Source organism: Podarcis filfolensis, assembly GCF_964270895.1.
Source record: "Podarcis filfolensis genome assembly, chromosome: 11".
NCBI classification, from domain to species: domain Eukaryota; kingdom Metazoa; phylum Chordata; class Lepidosauria; order Squamata; family Lacertidae; genus Podarcis; species Podarcis filfolensis.
The window spans coordinates 53,932,225-53,951,249 of NC_139613.1; the positions used below are offsets into that span (position 1 = coordinate 53,932,225).

Genomic DNA, 19,025 nt, shown 5'->3' on the forward strand with positions numbered 1-19,025 from the left:
ACTGTTTCCATCCTGCCGCAGTGTGGTTTCCACCAAATAATATGTTATTCATCTCTCTGTCCACTATTTAATATGGGTTACGTAATTTATGAAACTTGTTACATAACCTGCATTCATTTCAACGTAAAGGAAATCCCTTTTGAACTCTTTTGTGCTCCAGAATCTCTCCCCATGGAACTCAGCTTTCATCTGGGGTTTTTGAAGCAGACTTTCTTAAAATCCATCATCCAGCTATGTCTTTAGAACTTTTTTTGCATCTCTTTGAAGGGACATGGAGAGTGGCCTGACACAGCTTAACACTCTTTGCACTGAGCACCATTTTATAACTCTGTTAATTTTTGGAACTGATAGCAGTAAAGCACTTTTCTGGCTACAATTTAAAATATTAGTGCCCCCCTATATATATATACTGTATACAGTGGTACCTTGTTTCTCAAACACCTTGGGACTCAAACAACTTGGAACCCAAACACTGCAAACCCGGAAGCAAGCGTTCTGGTTTGCGAACTTTTTTTTGGAAGCTGAACATGTTCCATTTTGAGTGTTACGCTTCCGATTTGAGTGCCACACTTCCGTTTTGAGTCTTACACTGAGGTCTGTCTGTTTTTGCTATTTTTTTATGTTTTTGCGGCTTCTTTGTTTTGTTTTTGTGACTGTGTGGAACCCAGTTCAGCTACTGATCGATTGTGTGACTGTTTATTGCTTTCATTTTATGGATCAGTGGTCTTGTTGGATAGTAAAACTCATGTTAAACTGCTGTTTCAGGGTTGTTTTTAAAAGTCTGGAACGGATTCATCTGTTTTGCATTACTTTCTATGGGAAAGCACGCCTTGGTTTTGGAACACTTTGGTTTTGGAACACTTTGGTTTTGAATGGACTTCCGGAACGGATTAAGTTTGAGAAACAAGGTACCACTGTATAATGAAAATAGGAGGGGCTGTAGCTCAGTGGTAAAGCATCTGATTTGCATCCGGATGATTCCAGGTTTGATTCTGAGCATCTTCAGGTAGGGCCGGGAGAGAACACTGCCTGAAATTCTGAAGAGCTGATGCCACTCCATGTAGACTGTCCTGAGCTCGATAGACGAATGATCTACCTCAATATAAGGCAGCTTCCTATATTCTTATGGGTATGGTCAATGCCTAGACAGGCGGCCTTCTGGAAACCACATGCATAAAGGTAAAGGGACCCCTGACCATTAGGTCCAGTTGTGACCGACTCTGGGGCTGCGGTGCTCATCTCGCTTTATTGGTCGAGGAAGCCGGCATACAGCTTCCGGGTCATGTGGCCAGCATGACTAAACCGCTTCTGGCGAACCAGAGCAGCACACGAAAACGCCGTTTACCTTCCCGCCGGGAAGGTTTATCTATTTATCTACTTGCACTATGACGTGATTTTGAACTGCTAGGTGGGCAGGAGCAGGGACCGAGCAACGGGAGCTCACCCCGTTGCGGGGATTCGAACCGCCGACCTTCTGATCGGCAAGTCCTAGGCTCTGTGGTTTAACCCACAGCGCCACCCGTGTCCCTAACCACATGCATGCCCACGTATAAATAGAAGGCAAGCTAGCACAGGATGGGCTATGACTACCATACTCTATCCTGCAAGGGACATTTTAGAGCAGCTTTCCCCAACCTGGTGGGGTGTTTAGAATCACAACTCCCATCAGCACCAAGCAGCATGGCCAGTGGTCAGGAATGATGGGAGCTGTAGTCCAAAAGTATAGAGGGCACAAGATTGGGGGAAGCTAGTGGGCATCCTCGCGAGAAAGTCAAGGACACTCCCATAATGAAGACTAATTCTCGTGTCACTTCTGTATGATACGCTCCCACTGTATGGGAAAGGGCAGGTATAAATCACGAATGTGTACCCCGACCTCCTCCAGTTACAAGCCTTTCATTTTGTTTTCTACCACCCGTGCTTCCACCTTCTGACTCATGTACGATTTATCACCTGCATCATCTCCCATAAATACCCAGCTCCGTGCTGGCAAAGGAAGCGCTCGCATTACGTAGATGTGAATAAGGCATATTTGGATAAATCCTTCCTGCCTAGCTGCTCACGCTATGGGGGAAACTGTCAGAAAGCACATTGCTGATTTATGACGCCTCCTCTCTCGATGAGCTTTTGCCACACACAGCTCACAGGATTCGGGTGGAAGGGCATTTAGCTGCAGTTTCTGCACGACTCTATACTATATCTGTTGCTGGCGAAGCCCATCTTTCCTGAAGGCCGCCTTCTTTTGAATTATTTTTGAGGTCACAGGCCACCTTTCGTAGATGATACATCGTTGTTGTTTCACTCAGCTTTATGATCTATTACTCAGAGAGATCATGAAAGTTGGTCTCTTTGGCAATACACTATAAAAAGAAGAGGGTCTCGGCCAGAGAAGAAAGAGTCCAATACTGGGGAAAGGAGAGCTGATGAGTAATTTACAATAGTATCTCCTGTGACAAGCTCCGCATGTTGGAGTCTATAGTAGCTGTAGCAGGTAATCCTAGCTTTGTTGTTGTTGTTGTTTAGTCGTTTAGTCGTGTCCAACTCTTCGTGACCCCCTGGACCAGAGCACGCCAGGCACTCCTGTCTTCCACTGCCTCCCGCAGTTTGGTCAAACTCATGCTGGTAGCTTCGAGAACACTGTCCAACCATCTCGTCCTCTGTCGTCTCCTTCTCATTGTGCCCTCCATCTTTCCCAACATCAGGGTCTTTTCCAGGGAGTCTTCTCTTCTCATGAGGTGGCCAAAGTACTGGAGCCTCAGCTTCAGGATCTGTCCTTCCAGTGAGCACTCAGGACTGATTTCCTTAAGAATGGATAGGTTTGATCTTCTTGCAGTCCATGGGACTCTCAAGAGTCTCCTCCAGCACCATAATTCAAAAGCATCAATTCTTTGGCGATCAGCCTTCTTTGTGGTCCAGCTTTCACTTCCATACATCACTACTGGGAAAACCATAGCTTTTACTATATGGAACTTTGTTGGCAAGGTGATGTCTCTACTTTTTCAGATGCTGTCTAGGTTTGTCATTGCTTTTCTCCCAAGGAGCAGGCGTCTTTTAATTTCGTGGCTGCTGTCACCATCTGCAGTGATCATGGAGCCCAAGAAAGTAAAATCTCTCACTGCCTCTATTTCTTCCCCTTCTATTTGACAGGAGGTGATAGGCCCAGTGGCCATGATCTTCGTTTTTTTGATGTTGAGCTTCAGACCATATTTTGCGCTCTCCTCTTTCACCCTCAATAAAAGGTTCTTTAATTCCTCCTCACTTTCTGCCATCAAGGTTGTGTCATCTGCATATCTGAGGTTGTTGATATTTCTTCCGGCAATCTTAATTCTGGCATGGGATTCATCCAGCCCAGCCTTTCGCATGATGAATTTTGCATATAAGTTAAAGCAGGGAGACAAAATACAGCCTTGTTGTACTCCTTTCCCAATTTTGAACCAATCAGTTGTTCCATATCCTAGCTTTAGCAATACCTATTTACACATGGAGAATTTACTGGGCCTGAATCAATATGCTTGTGTTTAACAGATTGAGCTAGAATCATGCCAGTGCCTCTCCAATGGCTACCTCAGATTTACAAAAGGAATGAGTCAATGCATCAGCCATAACTCAGGGCTGCTGCAAAATCCCTTTCTGCTTTCCAGAGCATTTTCAAAGCAGCTGCTACCATCTGCACAACGGCTAGATCTGAAGCTGCTTTTTTTATTATTCAACAGTCACTGCGTGCCACATTAGTGTTACTTATATTTCCAACATTATTCACAGTTTCAGGCTTCAGAAATGGAATTTTTATTATTTGCACGTCTCATCGGTCCTGGTTTCCTGGTTTGGTTTATGTATTTGTTTTGCGGAAACCAATACAATTTACATATTTCCCCTCCATTTATTTTACTTTTACAAGGAAGCCTGCAGACCCAGTTCTGCCAGAAATGTTAGGTGTGCTGAGGTTCGACTGAAACTAATGTGCACAGTTAACACATTCTCAAGATGAATCTTCTGTTGAAATGTAGTTTTCGCAAACTGTACATCATCGCAGCACTCATTAACTAAAAGCTCATCTAGGCTTCCTTTTGTGTTGTGTTTCAGGGCACAGGTCCACACTTTAAAGCTCTGTGTCTGAGCTCTTCCCTCCTATCCCAGCACTTTTCCCATGAAAACTCGCTCTGTGCCTTAGAAAACATAGATTTGATAGGTTTCTAAGTATCATGCTTTAGCCTTTTCCACAACATTCCTCTGAAGTGCTCCTTTCTTCCTGCACCTAGAGCTGCCGTACATCCAGATTTTCCTGAACATTACTCAGATTTCAAAGGCGGAATTGACGTCTGGGGGGGATTTCCGAAAGGTGGCGCTTAGGCAAGTCAATTGAAAAATAGCCTTTTTGTAAAATTTTGGGGGGTTTCCTTAAAAAAAATTAGCAATATCAAGGTCTTTTTGAAATATGGCAACCCTACCTGCATGTGGCTTCCCAGAAAAGTTTAAGTCTGCTCTCAGTGCCAGCCTGAAACACAGCATCAAATGCCACCAAGATGGTTTGACATGAAGTGCATAAGAGTAACAGACCTGTGTCTCATGTGAATATATCTGATTTGTTGGTTGCCGCTGTGATGTGATCATGGCTCCCTATCATACTGGCAATGTATGCAAGCAGTAGGCACATTGGTTGTGTCACTTACACACTTTACAGTGGTACCTTGGTTCTCAAACTTAATCTGTTCCGGAAGTCCGTTCCAAAACCAAGGTGCGCTTTCCCATAGAAAGTAATGCAAAATGGATTAATACGTTCCAGACTTTTAAAAATAACTCAAAAACAGCAATTTAACATGAATGTTACTATCTAACGAGACCACTGATCCATGAAATGAAAGCAATAATCAATGTAACGTACTATAAAATAAATGAGACAGTATTGTAGATGATAAAAATAAAAAAATTAAAAAATTCTTACCTGAAATTGATGGTGGTCATTGTTTGGATGGGGGGCTTTTATCCGTTTCCGCAATCACACAATCAATCAATCAGTAGCCGAACTGGGTTCCACACAGTCACAAAAGCAAATTAACCGAAAAAGCCTCAAAAACAAAAATGCAAAATAAATAGCAAAAACAAAAGCGCCAAATACGGTGGTACCTTGGTTCTCAAACTTAATCTGTTCCAGAAGTCCGTTTGACTTCCGAAATGTTCAAAAACCAAGGCTCGGCTTCTGATTGGTGCAGGCTCCCTGGAAACAATAGCCGACAGCCGCATCAGACATTTGACTTCTGAAAAACGATTGAAATGTCTTCAGTGTTTGGGAAGCAAAGCATTTGAGAACCAAGGTACCACTGCACAAACCAGCACCAAATCTCCATTGGGTAGGATTGCCACATTTGTTCTGGCAAAATACAGGGCGGGGCAGTTGGGGGCAATTTATTTCTTCTTCATCTGGTGCTGAAGTGACTTAAAAGCAATCCATTACAATCTATTGCGGCCTAACAGGATGGCCCCTCGGGAATTTGTTACACACACACATGTGCGCGCACAAACACATGAATTTGTAAATCTATCTCTGCTTGGCTACCCAGTGCTTAAATGGATTACCTTTCACACACCCTTTAAAACACATGCATTTGGACAGGATCCCTAACTTGACAGAGAGAGAAGACCTGAAATACTGGACAAAACTGTATCAATACAGGACGTAGCATTTTGCATTGAAATACAGGACAATCCTGTATTATATAGGACAGGTGTCAACCCTACATTTGGGACCACTGGTTCTGGCAAGGACGGTAGTGACATCCTCTGGGATATACAGTGGTACCTTGGGTTACATACGCTTCAGGTTACAGACTCCGCTAACCCAGAAATAGTGCTTCAGGTTAAGAACTTTGCTTCAGGATGAGAACAGAAATCGTGCTGCGGCGGCGCAGCAGCAGCAGGAGGCCCCATTAGCTAAAGTGGTGCTTCAGGTTAAGAACAGTTTCAGGTTAAGAACAGACCTCCAGAACGAATTAAGTACTTAACCTGAGGTACCACTGTATGTCATGGTTGCAACTTGACAGGGTTCTAATGGAGGGAGGTCCACACCATTGTGTGAGCTTGTCTCTTTTCCTGCTTTTTTAGCTATAGCAGCCATTTTGTGTTATGCCAGGCTGCCAAAGCAGCCAAACTTTCATTTGCACCCAGGGCACTTTCACAAAATTCCAGATGTGCCCACTGGTCCCAAAAGATGAGCAACACATCACCTGTGGAAAGTTGTCATTTTCCTCATACACACAGTAGGCTGGGCTAGACTTTTGTAATAAGGCACCTTATGCAAGACTAAAATTTGGTTCCCGCAAATGAATCTTCTCAATTACGGACAGTTTCAATTTTGCGCCCCCCCCCATCTCGGCGCCCTCTGCAAGGGAATCGCCTGCAGCACCCTAAATCCAGTAGGGTTTGTATTCTATAACTCATCAAAGGAAATTATCTTATCGAGAAGGTTCTCTTTTATTGCTGTATTCTTTGCCCACAAAGTCTAAGCTCCTCTTGGGATGTTCATTAATTACGTCTTTAATTATGGATTAATTAGTAGTCAATTGAAAGTACTTTTTGTACTTCCCCTGCTCTCATAGCACTAATGTGTTTCCCATCGAACTTGATGGATGCTACTGTAGCTACAGGCAGAGAGGGACTTATTGCAGATGTATTCCCCTTTCTCTTCACTGAGATGCCGAAATCATTCTGCAGACAGATTCCTCCTTCTGTCATGTGGCTGAAGCTCCTTCCTTCCTTGCTGACTTTACTTCATCTTACTCATCTTTATTTTATTGCCACGATATCAGTGTTTCATGAAAAATTATCATAATTACAATGAATGGTTTGATAGCAGCTTAGGAGCATCTAAGGCTGTCATATGCTGAGTCAGCCCATTGGCCTCTCTCATTCACTGAGTCTCCAACGACTGGCAACAGCTCTCCAAGGTTTCAGACAAGGTTCTCTCCCAGCCATACCAGAACCAGAGGGTGTCTGCAGGCAAATATATGCTCTGCCACTGAGCTCCAGTCCTTCCCCACTAGGCCTGGTCTTCACTCAAATAACAGGGGTGAGGAGCCAGGCCAGAGTCCATACCATTCAACTTTTTCGGATCTGAAACTGTGGAAAGTCAATTTGAAATTTACAGATTGCATATTATTGAGAGAGAATTATATGAAAATGATGTATAGATGGTATATATCTCTGGTTAAATTGGCAAAAATGTATAAAAATGAAAAGAAAGAGTGTTGGAGGTGTGAAGTGGAAGGTACATTTTATCATATGTGATGGGATTGAAAAAAGGTACAAGTCTATTGGGAAGTGATATATAATGAGTTGAAGAAAATGTTGAAAATAACTTTTGCAAAAAAAACCCAGAAGCCTTTCTACTAGGCATTTTAGGTCAAAATATACCAAAAGAAAAGAGGACTCTATTTAAGTATGCCACTACAGCTGCGAGAATGCTGATTGCACAAAACTGGAAGACTGGAGAAATACCAACTAAAGAACAATGGCAAGAGAAGTTGATGAACTATGCAGACTACGAGAAAAAGACAACAGTGACTTTGAAAAAGAATGGGAACCATTTATATTATATCTGCAGAAACAAAGAAAGTCTGTAGACTTGATGGCAGGATTTAAATAAACATTCACATCATTAGTATTAGAAAGTGTGTAGAAGATAGGGAAATAATATGGTGCACTTATTTTCATTTTTTCATTTTTAGGTTAGATGTTATTGTATAAGTATACTATTAGTATTTTCTTTTAGGGGGTAGCAAGGTGGGTGAAAGGAGAAACAAACCAGAAGCGGAAGTTGGGGGAAGCCGAGGAGGGGAGGGAAGGAGGAATGAATAGATAATGTTATGGATATGAGATGTATGTAATGAATGAAAAGGAAAACTGAATAAAAATTTAATTGTAAAAAAAGGAAAACTCCCCCCCCAAAAAAAAAAATTGGATCCAAAACTGGATCCTATGCCTCATCTCTCACAACCCATGCTGTATTCAAGCCCTGAAAGGACCATAGTTCAGTGGTAGAGCATCTGCTTTGCATGCAAAAGGTCCCAGCCATAGCTGTTAACTTACAGATTTGAAAATAAGGGACCAGCAGCCAAAATAAGGGATTTTAGTCAACCAGTTAAAAGGGACCAGGTAATTTTGGAGAGCAGCGCCGGTTTTTAGCCCTTCGTTTCCAGAGGTTGCTGCTCAAGACACCAGCTGATGAAACACTGCAATTACCGTATTTTTTGCACCATAACACTCACTTTTTTTCCTCCTAGAAAGTAAGGGGAAATGTCTGGGCGTGTTATGGAGGAAATGCCTACGGGTGGCATGCCTACGGATTTTCCTCCTCTAAAAACTACGTGCGTGTTATGGTCGGGTGCGCGAAAAATACGGTAAATAACTACAAGCAGCAACCACTTTTTGCGCAAAACGAAGTCCAAGCTACGAAGATGCTGCTGCAGTTCTGTATCTTTTCTCTCATGCTCCATCTGCAGCTCTCAATTCCATCAGGCGGGGGGGGGAGGAGGGGGGAAATAGCGCCCGAAATAAACCCACAGATCAGACCATCTATGCTAGTCTACCACTACAAATCTATGGGAGAAGCACTTGCAGTCCTTCCCTTGTAGCCCTTGGAACACCTGCCCGCGCCTCCGCCTCCTCCTCTTCCTCCTCTCTCTGAACTGCTCTCTCTATGGTTGCCCTCGCTCTCCTCTCAAGGCTCCTCAGCAATTCATAGGCCATGCCAGGCTGCCCATCTCATCCGGGGTCTCTCGGCGGCACAGCCACAGTACGGCCTAGCGGGAGCAGCGGTGACAGGCAGAGGGAAGGCCCCAGGCGGAGACGCTCAGTTTGGCGGCCGCGAGGAGGATGGCGGCGGAAGGGCCCGAGGCTCCCACCAGTGCCGGCGGGGAGGGGCTCCCAGGGGCCGAGGCTAGTGAGAGGAGGCCGAAGGGGGGCAGACTGGGCAGCCAAGCAACACAGTTGGAGCCTCCCTCCTCCCTGGGGGGCAGGGAGGGAGGGAGAGGAGCTGCTTCCTTTGAAATCAGGGCAATTTAAGGGACATCCATCAATAAGGGACAGCAGCGGGACATGGCGCTGGGATAAGGGACTGTCCCTCCAAATAAGGGACGCTTGACAGCTATGGTCCCAGCTTCCATCTCCGCCATCTCCAAGTAGGTCTGGGAACATTCCCAGTCGAAAACCCTGGACAGCCATGACCAGTCAGCGTAGACAATATTGAGTGAGATGCCTATGGGAAACCCACATAAGCAGGACATGAAAGCAATAGTCCTCTCCTCCGGCTGTTCTCCAGAAACTGAGGCATGTTGCCTCCGAACCTGGAGCCCCTGATAACCCTATCTTCCACATCTGCCTCCAGCCTTAATATTTCCTCCCTGGAGGTATTTCGCCTTTCAACTAACATGCATGCTCTTCTTACAGCGATGGGCGCCAGGTAATAACTTGTTCATCTGCAACGTAACCTTTTGATCTACAGCAACACTTTCTCTCTCACACACAAATGTCTCTCAGCTTACCAGATCTGCTCTACATCCATTAGATACCTGGCACGTGGCCTTCAGAAGCAGACGTTCTATAACTCTTTTAAACGTCACTCAAGATCCTGACACGCAACAAAGATAAATAGCCAATCTCCCAAAACTCTTTTTTTTAATATAGTAAATCATTTTCACTCCAACCTATGCCCTTGAGATAGAATAGTACAGTTTTTAGGAGGCAGGGGTTGTTTTGTTTTCCATAGTGGAGACATAGAGAATACTAGTAACTGCGGTCCGGTATGCTTTAATTTTTTAAAAAACCAACAACCTCTCATTAGATACATTGCAAGCTCAGGTCGGTGTGATGAATGTGTTCAGTTAGCTCATCATTGTATATGAAAAACCAAGTGGACCCAAAAACCATAATGTTTCAGGCTTAAACTTTATATATATAATCTACGGTATATACTTCTTTCCTTCTGAATTTCTTTTTCTGTCTCTCTCTCTCACGCAAACACACACATTTTGACAGGCACTAAAACACTACTAGCACCATCAATCATCACTGATGACTTTGCATGTTTGATCCCCAGCAGATCAGAAGCACTGTAATCTCAAGAGCCAGCAAAACAGTCCGCCACTTACCTACACCTAAGAGCACTATTGTGCTGAGCTCCTCGGTGTACCTGTGTGGCAAGAAAACTGGAAACTCTGAGGTTGTTTACAGCGACAACATAGCCCTTGGTCAGCCCAGTATCTCTATTTGTTTAAACTTGCCAACGTGACTGGCCTTCCAGATTTGCTAATGTTCTATATTTGTAATGTGCTAACATGATCTGTGGTTCGAAAGCAGCCATGGACATGATAGAATATCAGCTCTGCAAAGCTCCGTTCAGATAAAAGAAATGAACTTTTAATAGGCTAAGCATCTTAACAGCACTTCGGCGAGGGTGATAAAAACAACATTCCTTTGACCTGTAGTCCCAGCGTTATTTAAAATCACACAGAGGTGCCAGAGTGTTATTCCAGGAAGAAAGAAGCCAAGTTCTTTTTTGTTTTGTTTTTTCGATACGCGGTTAGAATTAGACTAATTTCCTTCAGTCTGGAGACCTCTTAATAAAATACGGAAATGAGAAGGAGAACTGAAAGTACCTGCAGCTGTCATGGCTACAGGGTGACCTGAGTGGTGCTGCAGAGCAGGAGTTGGGGAGAGGGACCTAGTCACAAAACAGTCTGGCCAGACACGCTCCCTGTTTAGAGGAAAAGGTGCCACTGCCCTTCTGAACTTGGCAGGTTCTCTGCTTCCTGATATAGTCGCAAAGAGGGCTCTCAGGAACGGGTCCAACTTTTATTTCCTGGCAGGCCTTCATCTGTGAGACAGCCACTTTGAAATGTATGTGAAGTAGCTGTGCCAGGAAGCACACGAGGACTCTCAGTAAACAGGTTGCCGGGGCTGTAACAGAAGGCTGTTGCAGAAGGCTGCCACCGTTGGCTGTGTGCTGAAGTGCCGTGCTTTTGCCCACTGCACAACAGGCAAAAAAGAAAGGGGTTTTGCCTCCTCCGTCACTGCATTTCTTTGCAGAGGAAAGTTGCAGCTGCTGATTTCAGCTTCTTAAAGGTAAAGGGTCGCAGACGACTCTGGGGTTGTGGCGCTCATCTCACTTTATTGGCCGAGGGAGTCATGTGGCCAGCATGACTAAGCCGCTTCTGGCAAACCAGAGCAGCGCACAGAAACGCCGCTTACCTTCCCGCCGGAGTGGTACCTATTTATCTACTAGCACTTTGGCGTGCTTTCGAACTGCTAGGTTGGCAGGAGGTGGGACCGAGCAACGGGAGCTCACCCTGTCGTGGGGATTTGAACTGCCAACCTTCTGATTGGCAAGCCCTAGGCTCTGTGGTTTAACCCACAGTGCCACCCGCGTCCCTTTCAGCTTCTTATTCAGCTGTAAAAGAGCCAAAAATAGGCACAGTGCCATGCATGCAATTAGCACTTGTATGAATTCCTGTTTTTATAGTCATTAGGAAACTTGAGGCCCCACAATATGGATTGGGAACCCAGCCTGAAGGGTACAGGGAGCTTTAACCCTCCGATCCCCACTGTGTTCCCCATCTCCCATGTCTGCTATTGGCAATAGAATCAGTTACTCTGAGCAGAGTAATGAGAATGTCACCAACCACCAGCTAACCTTTGGCCTCTTTCATTAGACAAGGAGCCGAACATACGAGGAGGCCATTGGTGTCACATCAAATTCTAGCCTTTCATCCCAATCAACTCAGTAAATCAGCCGAAATGTCTTCCACTGGATCATGGCTTCTGTGCATTCCCCTCTTCCACAGCAACATGAATCAATATGAGCCACTTACAACACAAGGCTAAAAGGTCATTCTGGTTTTTATTTTTTAGAAGGCTCAGATGCAAGTTTCTAGCCTTCATGTTTGCAGAAGTAAGTTTGATGGTTGTGCGTCTGAAGGATTCAGTAACCCAGGAGGCAAAGGGTGGCGAGGGGGGGGGGATAGAAGCTCATTTGCAGATCTCGTTATTTTTGTTTATTTCTTGATTTCTAAGGGTTGATTTATTATTTTGAACATTCAGACAGTCTGGGTCAGCCAAGGAACTATGATTATGGTTTCAAAGCTGAGCTTTCAAATTACTCGAAATGTACAAAGGTCATATTGCCTCAAATGAGCTTTTCTCATGTATATTTGAGAGTGAGCACTTTCCTCTGGCGACTGTATGTAAACTGAGACTAATGATAATGCACCACTTCAGAAATTGCACAGAGAGCATCGCACTGTCAACTATATTATGCTACTGATAAAATTCCATAATTACAGGATTGATAGATTGATTTTTGTCAACATAACAAGGCAAACTAGTTTTATGTTCTGCTTTCACCGTGATTAACTATAAATCCAAGTCCAGCATTTTAAGCAATGAATTTTGAATTTGAGTCAAAAGGCAGGGGAGGGAGATCACAGATAATAGGATGGTCAATGTTTCACTCAGCTTTTTTAGCTGTGCCTTTCACAATGGCTCTGTACGTAGGAGTTCTCAGGGAAAGCCTTTCTCAGCAGAAAGAGAAATGTCGTCATCTGACTGTCAAGCTACATTGAAAAGCACTGTTGCAGCTGATTGACAAGTCAGCAATCCACAGACCAACCTTCCAAAGAATGTCCCTGATCATTATGATTACCTCACTAATTGCTGTGAAAATAAAGGTAAAGGTAAAGGACCCCTGGACGGTTAAGTCCAGTCAAAGGTGACTATGGGGTACAGCGCTCATCCTCCTTTCAGGCCAAGGGAGCCAGCATTTGTCCACAGACAGCTTTTTCCAGGTCATGTGGCCAGCAGGACTAAACCGCTTCTAGTGCAATGAGACACCGTGACGGAAACCAGAGCGCACGGAAAAGCCGTTTACCTTCCTGCCACAGCGGTACCTCTTTATCTAGTTGCACTGGTGTGCTTTTGAACTGCTAGGTTGGCAGGAGCTGGGACAAAGCAACAGGAGCTCATTCCATCGAGGAGATTCGAACAGCCAATCTTTTGATTGAGAAGCCCAAGAGGCTTAGTGGTTTAGACCACAGCTCCACCCACATCCCAAATAAACAAACACACAATCACTGATAGGTTCCCCTGCCATTGTGAGGCGCAAAGCAATGAAGATGATGCCTCCCCAGCTGTTGCCATTGGCTGTGGGTTTCTTGTAATGTCACAAAAGCCCTTGGCAACTGAGTGGATATAAAGGCAGGCCAAGGGGGAAGCCCTTTTCTGTTTCCAACAGGACACACCTGGCAATGGATGTGACATTCAGCTCTGCCCAGGTTTCTTCCACTTGGAGGAGGCCAACTGGTGAATGGAAGGAGGCAATCCTCTGGCAGTGGGATGCTAGGGAGCGATAATAAGGCAAGTTTGCTTGCTTGAAGGCTGCTGGTATCTGTGATTAGAAGCTAGCGGACGTCTCATGATGGACCTAACAGTAGCTTCTGGCACCTTTTGGACCTCCATCTCTAATGTTTGAGGTAAAGGTAAAGACTGGACTTAACTGTCAGGAGTCCTTTACCTTTACCTTTAATATAGACATTAGCCAACTGCAGACTTGGTGGGGTTTTTTTTCCACTTATGTACCAACACAGATCCCTTTGTTATTGTTGTTACAAGACTGTTATAATTAAAAGTAAAGGTAAAAATTCATAATTACACCCATGTTGTGGGTATTTTCCATGGGGTGGGGGGGAAGCATGTATTGCAAAAGGAGGTGATGGATTAGCAATGAAACTCACAGTGCCATCTGCTGACTGAAGATGGTTAATGCTTTGATGGGTCACATACAGTACATAAAATATGACACTGGAACACTATAGCCAATGGGCAGGTTATAATGGTAGGTGTAGTTCAGCACCACACCTGCTATAGATCATAGTCTTACAGAAACGACAGGACGTATGTCTTCCAAATAAGTAATGGAACACTCTGGGAACTAAGTTTTGCTAGTTTGGCAAAAATGATCAGCAGAATCAGAAATCAGGAAGATCAAAGCTTTAATAAGGAATGGGGGAAATTTATAATTTACCTGAAAAACCATTGTTAAAAACAGTTAAAATTGTTAGTAGGATTGGAATAACACCTGTAGTCTAATGGTGAATTTTGGATATAATGGAGATGTAAAAGATTTGGATTATTATAAAAGATGCAGGAGGAAATGGTTAATAATAGGACCCACAAAGGGGAGGAGAAACGTCCAAGAGATTCTCTGGAATCTTGTTTTTATGTTGCATTTTGTATGTTGGATATGTGATTGTAAAATACTAATTTGAAAAAACAAATGAATAAATTTATAATAAATAAATAAATTCTGCTAGCTTGAGTGCCTTCACACATTCTGACAGGCTTTCAAGTGCCTTTCAAAGTAGAAGTGATATCATAAAAGTTTTTAAAATTATCCGTGGCATGGAGAAATTGGAAGTATCAAAGTTTTTCTCCCTCACTCAAAACACAAGAATTCATGAACATCTGGTGAAGCTTCATGATGGATAAAAGAACATGCTTCTTCACACAGGAACTATGGAACTGGCTCCAAAGGAAGCAGTGATGGCCACCAAGTTGGGTGGCTTTCAAAGAGCACAGTGCTACCTTGGTTCTCAAATGCCTTGGTTCTCAGACGCTTTGGTTCTCAAACTCCAAAAACTTGGAAGTGAGTGTTCCAGTTTTCAAACGTTTTTCGGAACCCAAACATCTGAGGCAGCTGTTGGCTGTTGTTTCCGGGGCAGCTGCACCAATCAGAAGCCGCGCCTTGTTTTTCAAACATTTCAGAAGTCAAACGGACTTCTGGAATGGATTAAGTTTGAGAACCAAGGTACCACCGTATTTTGTGCTTTTGTTTTTGCTATTTATTTTGCGTTTGCGTTTTTGAGGCTTTTTCGGTTAATTTGTTTTTGTGACTGTGTGGAACCCAGTTCAGCTACTGATTGATTGATGGTGTGACTGCGGAAATGGATAAAAGCCCCCCCATCCAAACAATGACTATCATCAGTGCAGGTAAGCAAAAAATAATAATGTTGATTTTTATCATCTACAATACTGTCTTGTTTATTTTATAGTACAATACATTGATTATTGCTTTCATTTTATGGATCAATGGTCTTGTTAGATAGTAAAATTCATGTTAAATTGATGTTTTCGGGATTGTTTTTTAAAAGTCTGGAATGGACTGATCCGTTTTGCATTACTTTCTATGGGGACGCGCGCCTTGGTTTTGGAACGCTTTGGTTTTGGAACGGACTTCCAGAACGGATTAAGTTTGACAACCAAGGTACCACAATACTGGATAAATTCATAGAGGAGAAGTCTATCAATGGCTACTAACCATGACGGCTGTGATCTATCTCCATGGCTGGAGACAGTAATGCTGTTGGACCATATTCTTCCGGTACCTAGGGCTTCTATTCCATCATTCCAAGTCCTGGAAGCATCATTGATAGACCAGCTATCAAAAGGCGGAGGTAAGCAAACTGAATCATAGAATCATAGAATCATAGAGTTGGAAGAGACCACAAGGGCCATCGAGTCCAACTCCCTGCCAAGCAGGAAACACCATCAGAGCACTCCTGACATATGGTTGTCAAGCCTCTGCTTAAAGACCTCCAAAGAAGGAGACTCCACCACACTCCTTGGCAGCAAATTCCACTGTCGAACAGCTCTTACTGTCAGGAAGTTCTTCCTAATGTTTAGGTGGAATCTTCTTTCTTGTAGTTTGGAACCATTGCTCCGTGTCCGCTTCTCTGGAGCAGCAGAAAACAACCTTTCTCCCTCCTCTATGTGACATCCTTTTATACATTTGAACATGGCTATCATATCACCCCTTAACCTCCTCTTCTCCAGGCTAAACATGCCCAGCTCCCTTAGCCGTTCCTCATAAGGCATCGTTTCCAGGCCTTTGACCATTTTGGTTGCCCTCCTCTGGACACGTTCCAGTTTGTCAGTGTCCTTCTTGAACTGTGGTGCCCAGAACTGGACACAGTACTCCAGGTGAGGTCTGACCAGAGCAGAATACAGTGGCACTATTACTTCCCTTGATCTAGATGCTATACTCTTATTGATGCAGCCCAGAATTGCATTGGCTTTTTTAGCTGCCGCGTCACACTGTTGGCTCATGTAAAGTTTGTGGTCAACCAAGACTCCTAGATCCTTTTCACATGTACTGCTCTCAAGCCAGGTGTCACCCATCTTGTATTTGTGCCTCTCATTTCTTTTGCCCAAGTGCAATACTTTACATTTCTCCCTGTTAAAATTCATCTTGTTTGTTTTGGCCCAGTTCTCTAATCTGTCAAGGTCGTTTTGAAGTGTGATCCTGTCCTCTGGGGTGTTAGCCACCCCTCCCAGTTTGGTGTCATCTGCAAATTTGATCAGGATGCCCTTGAGTCCATCATCCAAGTCGTTGATAAAGATGTTGAATAAGACCGGGCCCAAGACAGAACCCTGTGGCACCCCACTAGTCACTCTTCTCCAGGATGAAGAGGAACCATTGATGAGCACCCTTTGGGTTCGGTCAGTCAGCCAGTTACAAATCCACTGAGTGGTAGCATAGTCAAGACCGCATTTTACCAGCTTCTTTACAAGAATATCATGGGGCACCTTGTCAAATGCCTTGCTGAAATCAAGGTAGGCTACATCTACTGCGTTCCCTTCATCTACCAGGCTTGTAATTCTGTCAAAAAACGAGATCAGGTTAGTCTGACATGACTTATTTTTCAGAAATCCATGCTGACTATTGGTGATCACAACATTCCTTTCTAGGTGCTCACAGACTGTTTGCTTAATGATCTGCTCCAGAATCTTCCCTGGTATTGATGTCAGACTGACTGGGCGGTAATTATTTGGGTCCTCTCTTTTCCCCTTTTTGAAAATAGGGACAACATTTGCCCTCCTCCAGTCTGCCGGGACTTCGCCTGTTCTCCAGGAATTCTCAAAGATGACTGCCAGTGGTTCTGAGATCACATCTGCCAGTTCTTTTAATACTCTTGGATGCAGTTCATCTGGCCCTGGAGACTTGAATACATCTAGACTAGCCAAGTATTCTTGTACTATCTCCTTAGTTATTCTGGGCTGTGTTTCCTCTGCTGAATCATTTGCTCCAAATTCTTCAGGTCGGGCATTGTTTTCTTTATCGGAGAAGACTGAGGCAAAGAAGGCATTGAGGAGTTCAGCCTTTTCTGTGTCCCCTGTTTGCATTTCACCATCTTCTCCTCTGAGTGACCCCACTGTTTCTTTGTTCTTCCTTTTGCTACGAACATACCCATAAAAGCCTTTTTTGTTGCTTTTAACCTCTCTAGCAAGCCTGAGTTCATTCTGTGCTTTAGCTTTTCTGACTTTGTGTCTACACGTGCTGGCTATTTGTTTGAATTCCTCTTTGATGGTTTCCCCCCTTTTCCATTTTTTGTACACATCCTTTTTAAATCTTAACTCAGTTAAAAGTTCTTTAGATAGCCACCCTGGCTTCTTTAGGCACCTTCCATGTTTCCGTCTCATTGGTATTGCCTGAAGTTGTGCTTTTACTATCTCCCTCTTAACAAACTCCCAGCCATCATGAACTCCCTTTCCTTTTAGTATTACCGTCCATGGGATCTCACCCAGCACTTCCCTAAGTTTTATGAAGTCGGCTTTCTTAAAGTTGAGAAATTGAGTCCTAGTATGCTTGGCTGCTCCTTTCCGCTGTATAGTAAACTTCAGAAGAGCATGATCACTCGCGCCTAATGATCCTTCCACTTCTACCCCACTAACCAGGTCATCAACATTGGTTAGGACCAGATCTAAAATGGCTGTTCCTCTTGTTGCTTCTCCCACTTTCTGGACAATGAAGTTGTCTGCAAGGCCAGTGAGGAATCTGTTTGACCTTATGCTCTTGGCTGAGTTTGACATCCAACAAATATCCGGGTAATTGAAGTCCCCCATTACTACTATCTCCCTTCCTTTTGCATGCTTGGCCATCTGTTCCAGGAAGGCATCATCTATGTCCTCCGTTTGGCTTGGGGATCTATAGTAAACTCCCACAATGAGGTCACTGTTATTCTTCTCTCCCTTAATTTTGACCCAAATGCTCTCACTTTGGCTTTGAGGTTCTAAATCTTGGATCTCTTCACAGGTATACACATCTGGATATACTTCGATTCTTTTATACATGGGGAGGCCATTATGTTCCATCAGCCATTAACTCCTCAACTCTTCTACACCTCAAACGTCTGGTTCAATGGCTCATTCCCCAGGTTCGATGGCTTCCAGGCAGTTTCTCCGGTCCCTCCTACCAGTTCCAAATTGTGTTCAAAATGCAATACTATTTTTAGAAACAGGTGAATGTCCTTTATCAACTAAAGCATGGTGGGCTGCCCTGAGATACTGGCTCAAGATCTCAGTCTTTGGCCTAGGGAAGGGGTTACTTCCATACCTAAACAATGAGGAGTTTACCAGCTCATGGATGAAAATTATGGTTAGAAAAACCACTTCGATTGGTTGCCACCTTCCCTCCTGTACCATCTGGGCTATGATACCGCCCTTGAATCTCTGAGGCAAAGGCTCTGAGACATATCGCATAGTGATCTCCGATCTCAATCTCATGTTATCTGTGGCCCATTAGCAGTAGGAATCCACTATGGGTTTGAGTTTCAGACACCTGCATATCTTAGAAATTTGTCTGTACCAACATACCAGCGGCATCTTTTCACCAAAGCCAGATTAAATGTATTTCCATCAGAAGTGTTAAATGGCAGACTGAGAGGTATCCTTTATCAGAGTAGGATCTGTGTGTGCTCTCAGGATGTCGACTGCATGAGGCATATTTTATTGCATTGCGGACAATATGATCAAGTGAGGGAACTATTGATTAAACCACTATTGGCAAATAAATGGGCCGGGTCAATCTGAAGCCTAATATATCAAATATCTTCTGGACGACAAGTCCAACGATATCACAGTGGCCGTGGCAAAGTTTCTTTCAGTAGTCATACGAATCAAAGATCAACATACCCATGACTAAA

The 19,025-nt window shown here is 43.9% G+C and overlaps 2 protein-coding genes across 12 annotated transcripts in view; one reads left to right on the forward strand and one right to left on the reverse strand.

The window, feature by feature from the left end:
* The window catches only part of LRRC2 (leucine rich repeat containing 2), an 84,510-nt gene extending 73,773 nt beyond the window's left edge, over window positions 1-10,737 (reverse strand). Inside the window, exon 1 of one of the 2 annotated variants that reach the window (XM_083577084.1) lies at window positions 10,650-10,737. The gene's annotated coding sequence lies outside the window, so the exon portion shown is untranslated. Of the gene's footprint in view, window positions 1-10,142; window positions 10,299-10,649 lie in introns of those variants that run through there. The other variant, XM_083577083.1, reaches the window with a different exon arrangement.
* LOC310745011 (cryptic protein-like) overlaps window positions 1-19,025 on the forward strand; it is a 290,490-nt gene that overhangs the window by 233,409 nt on the left and 38,056 nt on the right. For 3 of the 10 annotated variants that reach the window (XR_014539826.1, XR_014539827.1, XM_083577208.1), the window contains exons 1-3: window positions 11,180-11,256; window positions 11,703-11,941; window positions 14,910-15,497. The gene's annotated coding sequence lies outside the window, so the exon portion shown is untranslated. Of the gene's footprint in view, window positions 1-10,928; window positions 11,116-11,179; window positions 11,257-11,702; window positions 11,942-14,909; window positions 15,498-19,025 lie in introns of those variants that run through there. The other 7 variants (XM_083577215.1, XM_083577214.1, XM_083577210.1 and 4 more) reach the window with 6 other exon arrangements.